The sequence below is a fragment of the Eublepharis macularius genome, chromosome 5 (assembly GCF_028583425.1).
Source record: "Eublepharis macularius isolate TG4126 chromosome 5, MPM_Emac_v1.0, whole genome shotgun sequence".
NCBI classification, from domain to species: Eukaryota; Metazoa; Chordata; class Lepidosauria; order Squamata; family Eublepharidae; genus Eublepharis; species Eublepharis macularius.
Genome location: NC_072794.1, coordinates 13,547,447 through 13,565,483, shown reverse-complemented (window position 1 = coordinate 13,565,483; position 18,037 = coordinate 13,547,447).

The following is an 18,037-nucleotide window of genomic DNA, read 5'->3' as shown; positions in this document are numbered from 1 at the left end:
CCAAGGGGCTGATTCGGTAGAAGGTTAGCTTCGTGTTGTTCATGTGGAAGTTGGCATCCCCAACTGCTCAAAGTGGGCTCCAGAGGTGGAAGACCTGTGAGAATCAGGTGGGCTCCTTAAGTGTTTCCTAGAAACTTCAAGCTGGCTATTGTTTGGACTAGGATGCCAGATTTCTTGCTTCTGATCCAGTAGGGTAATTGTTCTGTTCTTAAAAACAGTGTGGAAAATTTAAAAACAGACGAATAGAACATGTTTGGAGGACTCTTCAGGCTGAGATGGCAGGGGGAAGATCCAAGGGGGCCTCCAGAAGACGAGATGAGCTTTCCTTGTGGCCTTGGCACAGAGTCCTTTGTTTTAGATTTGTGGGGTGCAGGACCTGGAATTCAAGCCTGTGTCTGGGCAGACACTGCAGCCCTCGGGACACCATCAGTTGGCAACTGGTATCAGGCCAGCTTCAGCAGCCAGCCCTTTTGGGTGCTGAGAGTCAATGTGGTATAATGGCTAGAGTGATGGACTAGGATCTGAGTGACCCAGGTTCAATTCCCCCCTCTGCCATGGAAGCTTGCTGGTTGACCTTGGGCCAGTCACATGCTCTCGGCTTAGCCTACCTTGCAGGGTTGTTGTGATGGGGAAAATGGATGCAAGAAGAACGATGCTGGCGACTTTGGGTCTCCATTGGGGAGAAAGACAGGGAATAAATGTAAAATGGAAGGAAGGAAGGAGGGAGGGAGGGAGGGAGGGAGGGAAGGAAGGAAGGAAGGAAGGAAGGAGGGAAGGAAGAGGGTCCTACTAGGCTGCAAATGATGCAGGATATTCAGAGAGGGCATCGAAATGTGCGATCAAGACCCAGCCGGGTTCAGATCTTCACCCAGTCATGTATGTAACTCCTCTGGCAACCTGCTGTAACTCTCTCAACCTGGCCTACTTCACAGGGTTGTTGCGTGGATCAAATGGAGGAGGCGAGAACCATGCATGTGGTTTAGTGGCCCTAGGAAGAAGTGGGGGAGGAGAAAAAAAGTGATTTTATGTGCTAATGTTTGTTGGGGTAGGTTTGTGATAGTGGTGGGCAGCCTTTCAAGATTCGGGGTGGGTGGGTATGTGCCCACTGGAATACTTGGTGGAGAGTGCCCTCAAGTCATAGCTGACTTATGGCGACCCCTGCTGGGATTTTCATGGCAAGAGACTAACAGAGGTGGTTTGCCGTTGCCTGTCTCTGCAGCCCTGGTCTTCGCTGGAGGTCTCCCACCCAACTACTAATCAAGACTGGCCCTACTTAGCTTCCGAGATCTAACAAGATCAGGCTCACCTGGGCTATCCAGGTTGGGGCATTGGAGTACTTACAGGAATCATTTCCACCCTCTGTCTTCAAATTGTCACATCTGGATTGTAAACCCCCAAGGGTTCCACTCCCATGGGCAGTACCATGATACATTCATAGACAAGTTTCCAGCATTTTTGTCATCCTCTTGAGACCGAGGAACTCACTCCAGGACAGAGTGATGCAAGAGAGGGAGTGGAGCTGTGCAGACAGGGACTGGCCTTCGTGGAGCCAAATAAACAGGCTGCAGTCAATTGAAGGGGGACCGACAATCCAGGCTGGCACTCAAGGCCTTGGGAAGATGCAAACCAGGGACAAGTTTAGCCTCCGACCCCAGTTCTGTCCCAAAGCTTCTTTAATCACTGCTGTGTTTGCATTTGGCCCTCTTCAGTTTTCATGGGGAACAACCCATGGCCCACTGGAGAGGAAGGATATGTGCAGGGGCTCAGGCACTGGGCGGTGTATGCAGCGGAAGCTTCTTTCGCTGGAGTGTGGTTCTTGGCCCATCTACATGAGTTCTGTCCGCTCAGTCCTGCAGTGGCTTTCCAGGCCCACAACCAGTAAAGGGTCTATCTTGACCCCTGCTGGCGACTTTGTGCTTTCAGAGCATGAGCTCTGCTGCAGCCCCTCCCCAAATGAGGTTGAGGCTAGTCCGTAGCTCAGGTCCTTTTGGAGAAACTTGGTAGCCACATTCTGCTTTCTTGCCCCATGCCCATCCAACCGCAGGCATCTCTGGTGCTCAGCAGTGCCCGGCAAGTACTGACTTTCAGTTGGAGCCATACAAGGTTCCTTATGATCAGGGGTTGAAGCTGGTCCTTCTGCATGTAAATTCCAGGTCGGCAGGACCTAGGACAGCTCCCGGCAGAAGCAGACCTTGATCCAATTCAGTCCACAGCTCAATAGATCCTTTCTGCGCAACACACACATAGAGCCCACTTGTTAGGCAACACCATCAGAAAATAGTTCTGATGCTTGGCTTAGAGGAGGAGGTAGGGATGCCCGCCCGCCCGCCCAATGTGGCATCATAGTTGGAGTGCTGCAACTGGGAGACCCCAGTTCAAATCCTCATTCAGCCACAGAAGCTCACTGGATGCGTTGGGACCAAGTGCTTTCTCCCAGACTAGCCAACACCACAAAGACTCTGCAGAGGAGGGCACTGGCCACCCACCTCTGCTTTTCGCTTGCCTTGACAGCCCCTTGTTGGGGTCGTCGTAATAAGTCAGTTGAGACTTGACAGCATGCAGACACACACAGCCTACCTCGCAAGGTGGTTGTAAACATAAAAATGGGGAGGAGAACATTACATATGCTTCTTCAAGTTCTCTGGTGGAAGGGTTGGATAAAAATATGATAGAGGGACTCCGTGCCCCCTTACCCCAAAGGTCTGAGGGCTGGCCAGAAATCTGGCTAGTGTTAAGGTGACATTTTTGCACAGGAGCTTATTGAATACTGACTTGGAAGACAGTTTGATGCACCAAGGGGAAAGAGGCCAGATGGCCAGCAGCAATTAAAATCGGAACTCTCTTTCATGTGCAGTCAAGGTGTTCATCGGGTAATTGTACCAATTCATCAACGGAATGTTTTAAACCCTCCTTTTTAAAATAGTTGTCTCACAATGGTGACATGAAATATTCAGAGCTTTATAAAGCCATGCCTTGGTTATCGGCAGAGCAAATCTTGACCCACCAAGACAATAAGGAGGATTGGCACATTTACTTATAAGGAAGCCCTCTTTCAACGTACAAGCTCTTGTGCATACAATACATGGTTTTCTTTCTTTCTTTAACCTTATTTTCTGTAGATCTCCAAATTAGGGGTGATCAAATTTTGGTGTCTTGTTTCTTTTTATATTTTTGCCAGTGGTTTCCACACAGCACAATTCCTGCTTGGTTTTGTAGATTTGTTTGTGCTATGTACACATACGCACAGGTTTAAACACGTGAAGCTGCCTTCTCCCGAATAAGACCTTGGATGTATTCGGGCCAGTCTTGTCTCTTCTAACCAGCAGCAGCATTTCAGGCAGAGGTATTTTAGGTCACTTACCACCTTTTAAATTGGAGATTTCGGGGATCGAACCTGGGACCTTCTACATGCAAAGCAGATGCTCCACCCCTGAGCCACAGTCTGTATGGACATACAGGTTATATAGTAATTATGCACAGAACGTGCTTAACAATTCCATGTAATATACATAGAATAGTCCACTTGCTCAATTTTTCCTCCTCTGACTGGCAGAGGATATCCATGGTCTCAGCAGAGATAGGCCTCCTCTGGATATAATAACCAGACAGATGCTGGGGACTGAACCCAAGACCTTTGCATGCAAAACACAACAGGCCTTAACACAGCCCTATGTGCATTCCCCTAAATATGTGATGTTCTCTTATGGTAGCCCCGCTTACAAATTCCAGCGAACGCACGTGCAATCCTAGTACAGTGCACACTCAATTTTTCTTTATCTGTGAGTCAAGTCGTTCTCATGTCACATTCAATGAAGGTACAGTAAAACGTGCAAATTAAACCCCACATTTATCCAGATCCCGGCCCCCCCAGTTTCATTTGTAAAGTTAACTTGTTTTAGTTCTTCTTATAAAAAGATGTATGCATATATGCGCAAGATGTGTTCACTGTGATCTGGGAATAGGGCTACTGAGGCAGGATCCACCTCGCCCCAATCTTCACTGTTGCAGGTTCTCCAGGGTCAAATCTCTCCCGGCCCCTCTTATCAGAGGTCCTATAACTGCAGTTGTGGCAGACAAACCCAGGGACCTTGTGCATGCAATCCAGGTGCTGTGCCATGGAGCTGCAGGCCCTCCGGGTTAGATGCTCAGTCTCTCTAGCTGGCTCTTTTCTCTTCCAACCGACAATAATGGCTGATTCCACACATGTTGGATAATGCACTTTCAATGCACTTTATCAATCATTTGAGGTGGATTTTCTGTTCCGCACATGAACAAATCCGTTCCAAATGATCTATAAAGAGGATTGGAAGTGCATTATCCAACGTGTGCAGAATCAGTGGCTGCTTCCACACACATTGGATAATGCACTTTAAATGCTCTTTAGGGATTATTTGGAACTGGGTTTTTGTGTGTGAAAGAAAAAATCCACTTCCAAAGGATTGTTAAAGTGTATTGACAGTGCATTATTCAATGGCTGATTCCGCACACGTTGGATAATGCACTTCCAATCCTCTTTATAGATCATTTGGAACGGATTTTTTCATGTGCGAAACAAAAAATCCACCTCAAATGATTGATAAAGTGCATTGAAAGTGCATTATCCAATGTGTGTGGAATCAGCCAATGTGTCTGGAAATGGCCAGTGTCTCCAATTTTTCCCTGCATCTGAGATCCTTTGACTTGGCGATGGTGGGGCCGAACCAGGGACCTTGTGCATTGAAAGCAGGCGCTCCGGCTCTTAGTGCGAATCACGTTCTCACAGATAAATAATCTGTTTTCAGAGTTCTGGTTGGTTCCAGACTTCCACAATCCAAATCCTATCACGCTGCTTATTGCGTGGCCTGTCCTGTTGATTGCATTTTTTTTTTTTATAAATTTTTTATTTTTCATAACTACAAAACACTACAGACTATCACAAGGAAAGGGGAGAGGGAAGGGACAAAGGGGAGTGGAAAAAGAAAAAGGGGGGGGAATGAACTACAAACACTAAACACTACACTTCAATGTTTCCCTTCATACTGTCATAATACAAAAATAGCTCCATAGGATAATGATGGAGTGGTTAATCATACAGAGAATAAACATTTCAAAATCTGATTAAACTTTCCTCCCCCTTCTAGGTCCCAGACGCAATTCTCTCTGTGCAACTGCTGTTGCAATGCTCTCCTCCTCCCCCCCCCCGCCTCCGGCTCCTCCTTTTCTTCTTTCTTGGTGCAGCAGAGTTCTGGGTTTTTATTCTCAAAATCCTTTAGTTGATCTTCTGATAATATCTTATAGGCCTGATCTTTATATCTGAACCATATTCCTTCCGGGAATAACCATTTGTACTTTATTCCATGGTCCCTCAGAAGAGCTGCAAACTTTTTATATTTAAAACGCCGTTTCCGGACTAGAAATGGAACGTCCTTCAAAATCTTGACTTTCAAACCCATAAAGTCCAAATCCGCATTGTATGAGTTATATAGGATGGTGTCCCGAATCTTTTTAGATGAAAAGTCAATAATGATCTCACGAGGCAACTGTCGCTTTGTTGCATATTTTGAAGAAGCCCGACGGACCTCCAAAATGGCGCTTTTAACCTCTTCTTTAGTCGTCCTCGCGGGTGTCGCCAGTAGTTCCGAGACCAAATCCCACAGATCCTCATTTTCCTCCTCTTTCACGTTTTGGAGACGCAAAATTGTCTGCGTTCGTTCCACCTGTAGCCCGATCAGCTGGTTCTCCACCAACTTCAGCTCCTTTTTTGTAGCCTTCACAAGTGACGCACTTTCCAGAGCAGACTTTTCTGCCCCCCCCCGCTGCTGCCTTAATGGTTTTCACCTCGCTTTCAATTAAGCCCACCCTTTGATCAGTTTCGTTCAGCTTGTCAACAAAGGGTTTTATGGCTTCCACCACCGCCCTGCGCACCAACTCTTCGAGCGACTCCCCCTTCAAGGTAGCCGAGATTGACTTACCGAGAGCGGGACTTTGCTTCTTTGCTGCCATTTGGGGGGGGGGCGCCAACAAAATTCTGGAACTCAACGAAGGGGAAGAGCGAGTCTTCTTCAGATCAACCTCTCCTTCACAAACGCTTGTAGAACAGAAGGGATTCGCTTGTTTACAGGCTTCCGCCTGTTTCTTTTACTTGCCGTTTCTCGTTGCCCGGCGGCACTCGAGGCGCCGCGCACATCTGCCGGCCTTCATAGGGACAAACGGGCAATTCCCCCCCCCCCCGCATTGATTTCGGGGAGTTCTTCCCGCCACGTCCCGGACCCTGGCTCCCTCCCTGGGAGTCCTGGGGGCTAATCCTTGCGGATCAGCCGCCCGGTCAGGGTGCCCGGTCGTTTCCTCCCGGACCAGCCGAGAGGAGCGTCCGGCATGGCTGAGAAAACGAAACCGAATCTCGATTGCATTGACTTGCTTGGTGTAATCTGCCTTGAGTCCCGGTGAGAAAGTCAAACTATAAATAAAAATAAACAGCATTGCCTTACTTGAAGGTGAGCTTTCCCTCCCCCAGTTTTTGAACCTACAGCTTAATTTACTGTTTCCCTCTTTGCCAGTGCAACTTGCCACGTACTGCGTTTTCTCACTGGGACAATGTCAAAAGTCTACAGAAGGCAGATTTGTTAAATCTGTCCCTCTCCGTCTTACTTCCCAGCAGGCACAAAATACCTCCACCTATCAAGAAGAGGGAAATATGTGGGTGCAGAATCACTCAGAGATGTGAGGCTTGAACAGGGGTGGATCGGGGTGTTAAAACCACAAGTTGAGCCAAGGAGGTTTTGCAGTACTGTTTAGGATGCAAGGGCTGCTTGACTTGGCTAGCTGTAGCTGGTGGTGTGACGACCCAGGCAGATTCAGCCACAGAATCATAGAATCACAGAGTTGGAAGGGGCCATACACACCATCTAGTCCAACCCCCTGCCCAGTGCAGGATCAGCCTAAAGCATCCCTGACAAATATTCATCCAGCCTCTTCTTGAAAACTGCCAGTGAAGGGGAGCTCACCACCTCCCTAGGCAGCTGATTCCACTTTTGAACTACTCTGACCATGAAAAAGTTTTTCCTAATATCCAGTCGGTACCTTTGTGCATGTAGTTTTAGCCCATTGCTTTGGGTCCTACCCTCTGCTTCCAACTGGGACAGCTCCCTGCCCTCCTCCAAATGACAGCCTTTCAAATACTTAAAGAGAGCAATCATGTCCCCCCTCAATCTCCTCTTCTCCAAACTAAACATTCTCAAGGCCCTCAGCCTTTCCTCGTAGGGCTCAGTCTCCAGACCCCTGATCATCCTCGTCACTCTCCTCTGCACCCATCAGACAACCCCGAGCTCATCTCCACCATGGCCGCTGCCTACATGCATCCAAGAGGGCCCCTAGGTTGCTCTGGGCCGCTTCATTGCAGCTTTCTAGCAGGATCTTTTCCTGGAATTTCAAGAGCCAGTCCACCCCTGCTACTCCTAAGCAGCTCTTCTTGCAGGTGGCTGGAGGTTAGAGGGTGGAGAAAATATCAGAGAGGCCGTCTATGCCTTCCTTGTGGGCCTCCTGGAGAAGCTCAGCTGTCCAGTGGTGGGCTACGTGGATTTTTAGGGTGATCTGGAAGGCCAGACGTATCCAAACAGCCGTGAATGGGCATGAGAGCCACATGGAACCTCTATGTTCAAAGGAAGTCTACCTTAGTGAACAATCATGCCCTGGCCTGCTTGTGAGGATCCCATTTGGGTTTTGCTTGCAGCTGCATGGATCGCCAAACTCAGCAGGCTTCTGAACTTCTGTCTCCATATCTACATCCTTCCTTATAATAACATAACATTTGATTTATATATAACACCCACTTAAAGCAGTTTACAAAGTATGCTATTATTATCCACACAACAATCACCCTATGAGGTGGGTGGGGCTGAGAGAGCTCTGAGAGAGCTGTGACTGACCCAAGGTCACCCAGTTGGCTTCAAGCGGAGGAGCGGGGAATCAAACCTGGCTCTCCAGATTAGTGTCCTGCTGCTCTTAACCACTACACCGAACTTGTTTTAACTCTACCCCCCCCCGCCGCCACCACCGCCACCACCACCACCAAAAATAGCAATGTCCTTTGGAGGCATTGGGGTGTGTGTGCGTTGCTAGCTAAAGAAGGCAGGAGAAAAATCAATTTGCACTTGCGGAGACTCAGCCCTACACAGAAAGAGGAAAGGGTCATGCATTTCCCCTCGCTGAGCTTTGCAAGGGGAAACCCCAGCTCTGAATCTGATGGGACCAATGTTGCTTCATCTTCTGCTTTCTCAAGCCCAATCCCCCCTCATAAAACGAAAGACTTTTCGATCAATCAATACATTTATTAGCCGCCTTCCTGCCTCACGGCAATCAAAGCAGCTTACAACACAGAGAGTGCATCCATCAAAGTCTACAGATGCAGAGCCCAATTTTGAGTACAGATAATTAAACAGATTAATAAGCTCAAACCTAAAAGCAATGCTCTTCTCTCAGCTACCCAACAGCCCTTTAGTCTTCCCGATATCTCTGTTTCCATAGACAAGCGAACAAGTCCTCAACCCCAACTTCAACGGCTCATCCGCAGTGGCATCCCCTTTCAATGGCAAACCTGCCAGTGGCAGTCCTACCCCTGCAGGACTCCAGGCTGTATCCAAGAATCCCAGGGCCAAGCTACAAGTGACAAATGACACTTGAACAGCAAGTGAACAGACGCACATGTATTCCTCCCTGTTCACTTGCGCTCCACTTGCACTCCACTCGATCACTATGTGATTGAGTGGAGTGCAAGTGGAGCACAAGTGAACAGGGAGGAATACACGTGCGTCTGTTCACTTGCTGTTCAAGTGTCATTCGGATCAGGTGGAGTGCAAGTGAAGCATAAGTGAACAGGGAGGAATACACGTGAGTCTGTTCACTTGCCGTTCAAGTGTCATTCGGATTGAGTGGAGTGCAAGTGGAGCGCAAGTGAACAGGGAGGAATACACGTGAGTCTGTTCACTTGCCATTCACGTGTCATTCATCTCTTGTAGCTTGGCTCCTAGGGAAAGATGATGATGCAAGCCTGTGCAGGGAACTGCTGATTCAGGGGATGTATCCTGCAAAGAGGCACGGGCATCAGGCAACCCCTCCAGGTGAGGCCTTGAGCATCAAGAGTGGACAGCTAGATGGGTCAAGCTTCCATTCTATCACCAGGCAAATGATCTCTGGACACTCTCGTAGCTGGAGAGTTGAGCATGCTTTATTTGCATGCCAATGTTATATGTTACTTCTGTGATGGAGGTTGTTCAGATGAATCCCATATAAATGACACATAAAACCCATAAGCATATGTTCAGTGAATCTAGAAAGCTGACCATGGGAAAGTCGAGAGCCGGTAACCAAAGTATGAACAAACTTAAAAAGAAAGACAAACCAGAGATTTTTGCTCATCTGTACCTGCTAAAATAAAAAAGAGCCCTGCTGTATTGGACTGTATGTTCCAGCTGGCCCAGCATCCTGTTTCCGTTGGGATGGCCCACAAGAAGGCTCTGAAGGCAGCTGCCCTCCCCCAATGCTCATTCCTCAACAACTGATAATTTAGAGGTAGACTGTGTTGAACAGGAAGGTTCCATTTAACTATCTTGGCTGATAGCCGTTGTTTAGGCTTCTCTGTCAACTTTTTCAGTCCCCTTTTAAAGTCATCCAAGCCTCTAGTCCTGTGGCAATGAGTTCCACAAGTGAACTGGGAGTATAGTTGAGAAATTCTGGGAGATTTGGAGGTGGAGCCTGGGGAGAGCAGAGTTTGGGGACGGGGAGCTCAGCAGGAATATGATGCCGGGGTCTGCCCTCCAAAGCTGCCATTTTCTCCAGGAGAGCCTATCTCTGCCGTCTGGAGGTCAGTTGTAATTGTAGGAGAACTCCAGCCACCAACTGAAGCTGGCAACCCTAACTGGGAGTGTATCTCAATGTATCATTGCCGCAAAGGGTCAACATTTTGATGTGTCTCCTAAAATATAGCAACACCTTTGGATCCTGCAGAACGGGAGCCCCCTCTTATTTTGTCCTGATGTTTTAAAGAATAACTTGGCAGCTGAACCTGCCAAATTTAACTTCAGCCCCAAAACAGAACCCCGAGGCCCCGTTGGGTGTCCTGCCTTCTGTCACTTCTAGACTCGTCTTCTGGCTTCCTGACTAGCATCGTGGCTTGGAAGGGTCAAAGGACCTGAACTGCCTTCACAGAATCCTGGAGAGGAAAAAGGCCAAGACGATGGAAAGAGGGGGAGGGAATCCAGTAGCTTGCCAAGTATTAAATTGCATTTCATGTGAAGCTAATCACCAATCCCCAGATTGGTGTATTCATGAGGCGTATGAATTATGCAAGAGATGACAGATGTGAGGGGGCTTTTCTCCTCTTGTAGGTTTTGTTAAAGAACGCGCAGAGACTATAACATTAAAAAAAATTGGTGGGGCTGTTGTGTGTGTGAGTGATTCTTTTTGCAAAGCTTGGTCAGTGGGTTTTAGAACAAACCCCGATACAAACTGGACTCCTCTCCATCTTGTAGATTGCTCCCAGTGACAGGCTGAGCAAAGCAGTGGGATGTATTGACGTGCCGGATGCCAAACACCGGCCCACGAGCATCTTCCTAATTGCGAAAATCCACCCAATAAGTGAAATATTGTCTTGTACCCGAGGGCTCGGGCAGACGGCGCTTGAAGAATTCCTCTGCTTTTAAGTGACAATTTTTTTGACAAGCTGCTCGAAAATGTGTTGGTGGGGGGGGGGTAGGGGAGAGAGACAGAAAACCTTTTTAAAAAAATTCTTCCTTTCCGTATCTTTTCCTGAAATTGCAGCTAAATAAAACACCCGCACCCTGCCCAAGTTTGCATTTTGTAGATTCTGCCCACAGAAAAATTCCCCCTCATAGATCTGCGCATTTGTTATTAGCATCATTCGTATTATTATTAATCTTTTAAATTTTAACTGGGAAAAATAAAGAGAATGCACAAACGTCATCATAATTTGGTTGCAACATCTGATGTCAGAAAACCAGACAAAGAAGAATTTAGAGGTCAAGCATCATTAGAGAGTTTAGATAATAATAAGCAATTAGATAGTAAATAGACTAAATGTCACATAGGGTAATTAAAGATTCTTAAAAACTTCTGAGCTGCAGTGTTGTGAAGAGCACAGCATTATCTTTAAATACATTGTTCCATTCATTTGTTATTTATTTAAAACGTGTGAATCCCACCTGGCCTGCTAGATTTGGGGCCCAACGCAGCAGAGTTACTCCAGCCTAAGCCTATTGATTTCAATTGGCTTAGAATGGAGTAACTCTGTTTAGGATTGCATTGCATGTATGGCAAGTTTTGCCTTGCTTCTGAGATTCAGGTTCATATCTTGCACCTGCCCCAAACCCACTTTCCCCACCTGCAGTCAGGGGATTGTAATAGAGGCCTCCCTTATAGGGCTGTTGTGATGGTGACTAGGTCGAATGCGTGTAGTGCTTTGAACACCAGAGACTCCGAATTAATTCTAAGCAAATTGTTGTTGATAACATATTTAAGATTTGAATCTTGACAAAATGTGCGGCATGCAAACATTTCTTTTTAAAAAAATGTGAGCCAAAATGCAAAATGAAGACAGCATTTCATAAGGATCGTTGGAGAGTATATCAACAACTTGGGTGGGGACTGGGGAGAGATTCATATCTGAGAAGCTGCTTTCAGAGCTTCCTATCGCTTCAATCCCCTTCCCAAGGGCAGCCAGCAGCCTCTCCAAATGTCAGGGTTTCCCCTCTGAAAACTCAAGGCTAATTCCGATGCAGTCCTCGGGCCAGCTGCAAAGCATTGATATCACCCCCGCTTGGGAGCAATGCCGTGAGGATGCTAGATGTGCATGTGTGCGTGCGTGCATGCGCACGCACACACGTGTCTGTTTAAAGGACTCCCGGCCCATCTGGTGATTAATAAGGTACCAGCAACACTTTCCTCTCCTGCAGTCACTGAGAAAATCCTCCTGGGGAGAGATTATCTGCTCCCTGCCAAGTGCAATGCTGGGGAAGGGACAACAGCTCAAATTTGTTCTGAGCCAAGGGGCAGCTGCTTCTTGCTGATGGAATCCCCAAAGCCTGTGGCAAGCCATTTGAGACACAGATGGACCAAGAAATCCAAACAGTTTGTCCCTGTATGGGCCCAGTGGAGAGGATGGAGCACTGGGGACAGAACCAAGCAGCTTATTCTAAGTGTCAGGGCTGAAAATCTTTCTGGCCTGACTTGTGTCTCCCTCTTACAAAGGAGAGGATCTCAAGCACATCCCACTGGATTGGATCAAGGGTTCATCTAATCCAGCATTCTGGTTCCTTCCCACGAAGGCTGGGCAAATGTCGCCAGCAGACCTAAAAGTCTGGTGAGCCAGTTTGGTGTACCGGTTAAGAGCGGCAGGACTCTCATCTGCAGAGCCAGGTTTGATTCCCCACTCCTCCACTTGAAGCCAGCTGGGTGACCCTGGGTCAGTCACAGCTCTCTCAACCCCACCCACCTCATAGGGGGATTGTTGAGGGGATAATAATAACATACTTCGTAAACCGCTCTGAGTGGGCATTAAGTAGTCCTGAAGGGCGGTATACAAATCGAATGTTGTTGTTATGGAAAAGCTAGCAAATCATATTACATATGTTATTATTATCGAATGTTATCAAGTAATGCTCCTCCCCCTGTCAGTACCCTCCAAAACTGCCATTCAGAGGCATGCATAAAACTTCCATTTCTCCACCTTGGCTAATAACCAAGAGGTAAGATTTTGCCTTCTCCTAGGAATTTGTCTATTCCCCCTTTTATAGTCAACTAAACTAGTGACCATCTACACATCTTGTGGCAGTGAGTTCCATAAATTAATTGTACATTGAACTAAGTATTGTGTTGTGCCTTCCTGAATCTACTGCCATTCATTGGGTGTCCCTGACTTCTAGCATTAGGGGAGATGACCAATTTGGGGGAGGAAGCCCAGTGATGGAATGCATTGCCTGTTTCTTCTGAAAACCCCATATGTTGTAAGCCAGCATCTCTGGGAAACAGCTAGCCTTGAACCTTTCTCCCTGACCTGCTAGGTTTCTGTGTGCATGATGGTAGGATGCAACCCCCCACCTGTAGTCTGAAATGGTATAGTCCAGACTCAAGATGAACAGCTCAGCTGCTGTTTGTTAGAATTAGAGGCTGTGAGCTTGCTATAGAGCATATGCTCAGAGCACAGGAACAGAACAGAGGTATACATCAAGGGTGTCTATGATTGGCAGGCAGTTGGGAGCCTCTGGATTGGCTAGGCTAGGTGGGAAAAGGGCACACACATGCGTGTGCATGTGCATGCACACATGGACCTGACAAAGTGCATCCTAGAGGAAATTTAGCCTCCCTCCACCTCTTGGGGTTAGACTGTTGCCTCCCTCTGTATGCCCATGTTCACTTTCATCCCTTTTCTTCCAAACAAGGTGGCCTTTGCCCCTTTCATAATTGTGAGATTTGTTGGTTGCTGGACATGCAAATGGGTCTGAGAGGAGGATGGAGACTGGCTCTTTTTTAAAAGTCAAAATGAATTTCTTCCGGCTGAGTTATTCCCATGTGATGCAATTTGTAACATTTTTTGAGCCAATTAAATGGCATGTGTTTCAAGTCTGAAAAGAAATACACAATTTAAAAAAGTACAACAAGAAATGCTTATGACGCCAATAGGTGAAAACAGAAACAAAAAAACCATTGTGAAATTGATCTCTCCAGGCTGATGCTATGTACCCTCTTCCCTCTCCCCTCCTTTCTCTCATTTCTTTCTAGCTGCCTCGAGAACGAGGCTGGAGAGAACGAGAGTCAGGATTTTTCTTTTTCTTTTTTTATGACTCATATTATTATGTAGCTGGTTGGCATAAAATTCCCCAACTCTCAGCAGCAATATTCGGAGGAAAGGAAGGAGCCAGCAAGTTTTTGGTGGAGGCAGGCGGCTGAATCGGAGCAATGTTGATAAGATTCTTGCATTTAAAGGCAACCTTGTCATTTATGCAGTGTGTGTGGGGGGGTGTTGTGTGCACTCTACAGGTTACCAAGGCTGGGCTGTGTAGTGGTTAGAGTATCAGCTTGGAATTGTGTAGAGGCAGGCTCAAATCCCTGCTCAGCTATGAAGCTTACTGGGTAACCTTAGGCCCATCACTTTCTCCCATGGACTGGCAGGTTGCTTGCAGTCAAAGGACAGATCTTATCTCACAAGAGTTCAATAGAACCTTCAGGTTCAATGGAACCACACACCAGTGTGGTGTAGTGGTTAGAGTGTCCAACTAGGATCTGGGAGCCCTGGGTTCGATTCCCTACTCTGCCATGGAAGCTTGCTGAGTGACCTTGGGCCAGTCACACACACTCAGCCTAACTTACCTTACATCTGAGGAAGGGAGCTTTGATTCTTGAAAGCTTATGCCCTGAAAATCCTGTTGGTCTCTCAGGTGACACTGGACTCAAATTCTGCTGTTCTACTGCAGACCCAAGTGGCTACCTACCTGAAACTACCTCACAGGGTGGTTGTGGGTATAAAATGGAGGAGAGAAGAATTATGTAAGTCTCCATTGGGGAGAAAAGTGGGGTAGAAATGAAGTAATTAAGGAAGTGGTGGTGGTGGAGAATGCCCTCAAATCAAAGCTGATTTATGGCGACCCCTGCTGGGGTTTTCATGGCAAGAGACTACCAGAGGTGGTTTGCCATTGCCTGCCTCTGCAGCCCTGGTCTTCGTTGGAGGTCTCCCATCCAATTACTAACCAAGGCCGACCCTGCTTAGTTTCTGATGAGATCAGGCTCACCTGGGCTATCCAGGTCAGGGCAAGTAAATAAGTAAATAAAATAAAATGAATAAATACTACCCACTCAAGGTCTCCTGTGTCCCTTCCAGGGAAGGTTTTCAAGCACTTTATTAGAGTGGTGCTCTGGCTTGGAGCCGCAGCATTCTTCCTCCATCCCTTGACTTCAGAGGGCATTCCCTGCCTTTTCCGATTCCTGTCCTGTCTCTTCCAAGTGCATATCAGGTTTTGTGAACAGGGAAATCTGCCTCCTACTAATGCGGGCTGCCCTAAGCATTTGACAGTAACTCTTCAGTCCTCTGGCCAAGCAGGCTTTCCCAAAACTGGAGATAGTGGGGCTGAACTTGGCAACTTCTGACTGCTAAGTCCAGGTTTCAACCACGGGGTCGAGTCCTTTCCTTCACCTATGTGAAGCTGCTCACTGATACATGACTTATCTCAAAATACACCATGTAAACCATGCATGCTCTCCCAAATGTTGGAAAAACTGCGGGGAAACAGGTAGTTTTATGCACTACTGGTGGGAGTGCAGGCACATACCAAGCTTTGGGAAATCAATAATTAAGGCTATTAAAAGCATTACAGGATACGAAGTTCCAATGACTCCTGAAATACTGGTTCTGAACTATTGGAATGACCCAACCATTCCAAAGATTAGGCAAAATCTAATTATGATACTGCTGTCTATAGCCAAATTTGTTATAGCTTCAAACAGGAAATCAAATAACCCACCATTAATTACAAGTTGACTATGGGAGTATTTCATTTTGGCCAGTTTGGTGTAGTGGTTAAGAGCGGCAGGACTCTAATCTGGAGAACCGAGTTTGATTCCCCACTCCTCCGCTTGAAGCCAGCTGGGTTACTTTGTGTCAGTCACAGCTCCTTCAGAGCTCTCTCAGCCCCACCCACCTCACGGGGTGATTGTCATGAGGATAATAATAACACACTTTGTAAACCACTCTGTGGGTGTTAAGTTGTCCTGAAGGACGGTATATAAATTGAATGTTGTTGCTGTTGTTATGGAAAAGCACTGAACCAATAAAGAGGCTATCAAAAGCTCACCAAACCAAGCAAGCCCAAACAACCAGGTAAGCAATGCAACAATATACCAAATACTCCAAAGATTTTCTCCAAAAGCTTTATAAACACTCAATATAAATTCATTCAAGAGTCAAATTGATCACTATAATAACACTCAGTATCAAAAATACAACACTCAATATCAAAAATACAGCGAGGTATAACAACACTGAAAAGCGCATATGTCCTCAAATAGAAAAATTGTGTCTTATGAGTTCTCTTGTGAATGTTTTCCCAATTTCAATGATGAGGACTCCCGCTGCACAAGCGGGAACAGTTGGAAAGTCCCTCGGGAGACGATGGAAAGGAGCGGTGGATCTGGGAGGAGATGGTGTGGTTCTTCAGGTAGAAAGAGAAAAATGTGGGAAACCCCCGTGGGGGGCTCCCCCGCCCGACAAGCTTCCGGATATCTTAAGCTCGTTTCATAAGCACTTCTTCGTGGGGCGATATTCCTCCTGCCATGATGTAATCTCTCTATATCATGAAAGACCAGACCAGAATACAATATCTGCTCTCACTCTCCGTATTGAGCCATCCTCCCATCATCCCATGAACTCACCCAATTCTCCCTCACGAAAATAAACTCTCACATGCTGAATCTCAACGCACTTCCAGGGACCGTGTTACTCGTGCTACACCCACCTTCAATATATACAATTGACTGGTAACCAATTAAAGTGATACACATATATGTGTGATTTTTTCCTTTTGCAACATACTATGGGAGAGAGAGCTTGTATATACCAATAGTTCAACCCAAGAAACAACTCGGATTGAATTCCGAATTGAGTCCATTTGGCTGTAATGTCCGAAGGCGAAACATCCATTCTGCTTCCCTTCTTAAAAGGTCCCGCTGAACATTAAAGTGCTCTACATGTCGCGCTACGTATAGAACAGTAAAAGTTAAAGAGATCACTCCGCTGTGTTGGGAAATGTAATGTTCTACTAGTGGTGCCTCCATAACTCTATGATGTATTCTGGAGATGTGTTCACCGATCCGGACACGTACCGGACGATTGGTGCTCCCCACATATAGTTTGCCACATGGGCATCTAATGGCATATACAACCTTATCTGTTTGACACGTGGAAAAGTGGTCAAACCTGAAATTTGCCATCCTCCCATCAGTCTGGATGTCAACCTGTGACCAAACCAATGGGCACACCTTACAATGGCCGCAGGCGAAATGCCCCTTGGGGAGGTCATTGTTGTACACTCTTTGGCCAAACCCCGTATGTACTAGTCTGTCCCCAATGCTCCTTGTTTTCTTGAATCCGATGATAGGGGGACGATCACACCCCTCTATATCTGCTATTATATGCCAATGCTGCAATATTATCTGTTTAATCTCCATGGCCAAAGGCGTGTATTCCAGGGAGCATGCAATAGTAGTCCGCACTGCCCTTGCTCCAGATTCTAACAGTCCATCTCTCGCGGCCAGATCTGCTCTGCTTTTAGCCCGTTGTACAATCCTTGAGGGGTAGCCTCTCTCCCGGAACGCTCGACGCATCTCCCTGCTCCCCGCTTGGTAATCACTATCACTACCACACCCCCTCCCTTATCAGCGGGCTTGATTACTATAGAAGAATCACCCTCTAAGTCCCTTAAAGCGGTAGACTCAACACGCGACAAATTATGCCACACTTTATTTGGTGCACGTTCAAGACTCACAACATCACGTAACACGACATGTTCAAAAGCCTGAATTCTAGGATCCAGTACATTAGGCATGAAAGTAGATTTTACCTTAAATCTATCTTGAGGCTGTAATCCACCAGGTTGATCCTCAAAAAATCTTTTGAGTTTAATTTGTCTAAACAATTTAAACAGATCTACCTGCGTCTGGAAAGGGTTATATTTGGGGGTGGGAACAAATCCCAACCCTTTTTCTAAAACCCGGACTTCTGCCTCTTTAAGGGACCTGTTGGAGAAATTAAATATTAAACTTTCTTTCTCGCCCGTTGGTATTGTCTCTTGAAGCCCCTCCCTAAAAAAGGCTTCTGTTGGGCTGTAGGAATTGTTCTGCTTCTAAGTATCTTCGTGCTTGACCCTTCATCCCCTGAGGAGTCAATATCTGAGGCCCCCGATGTTTCTAGTTCTGCAATACGAGTTAGCGGTTGTGCCCAAGTCAGGCGCTTCTGTGGCGGTGTCTGGGTGGAGTCCCACCAAGAATAAACTTTTCC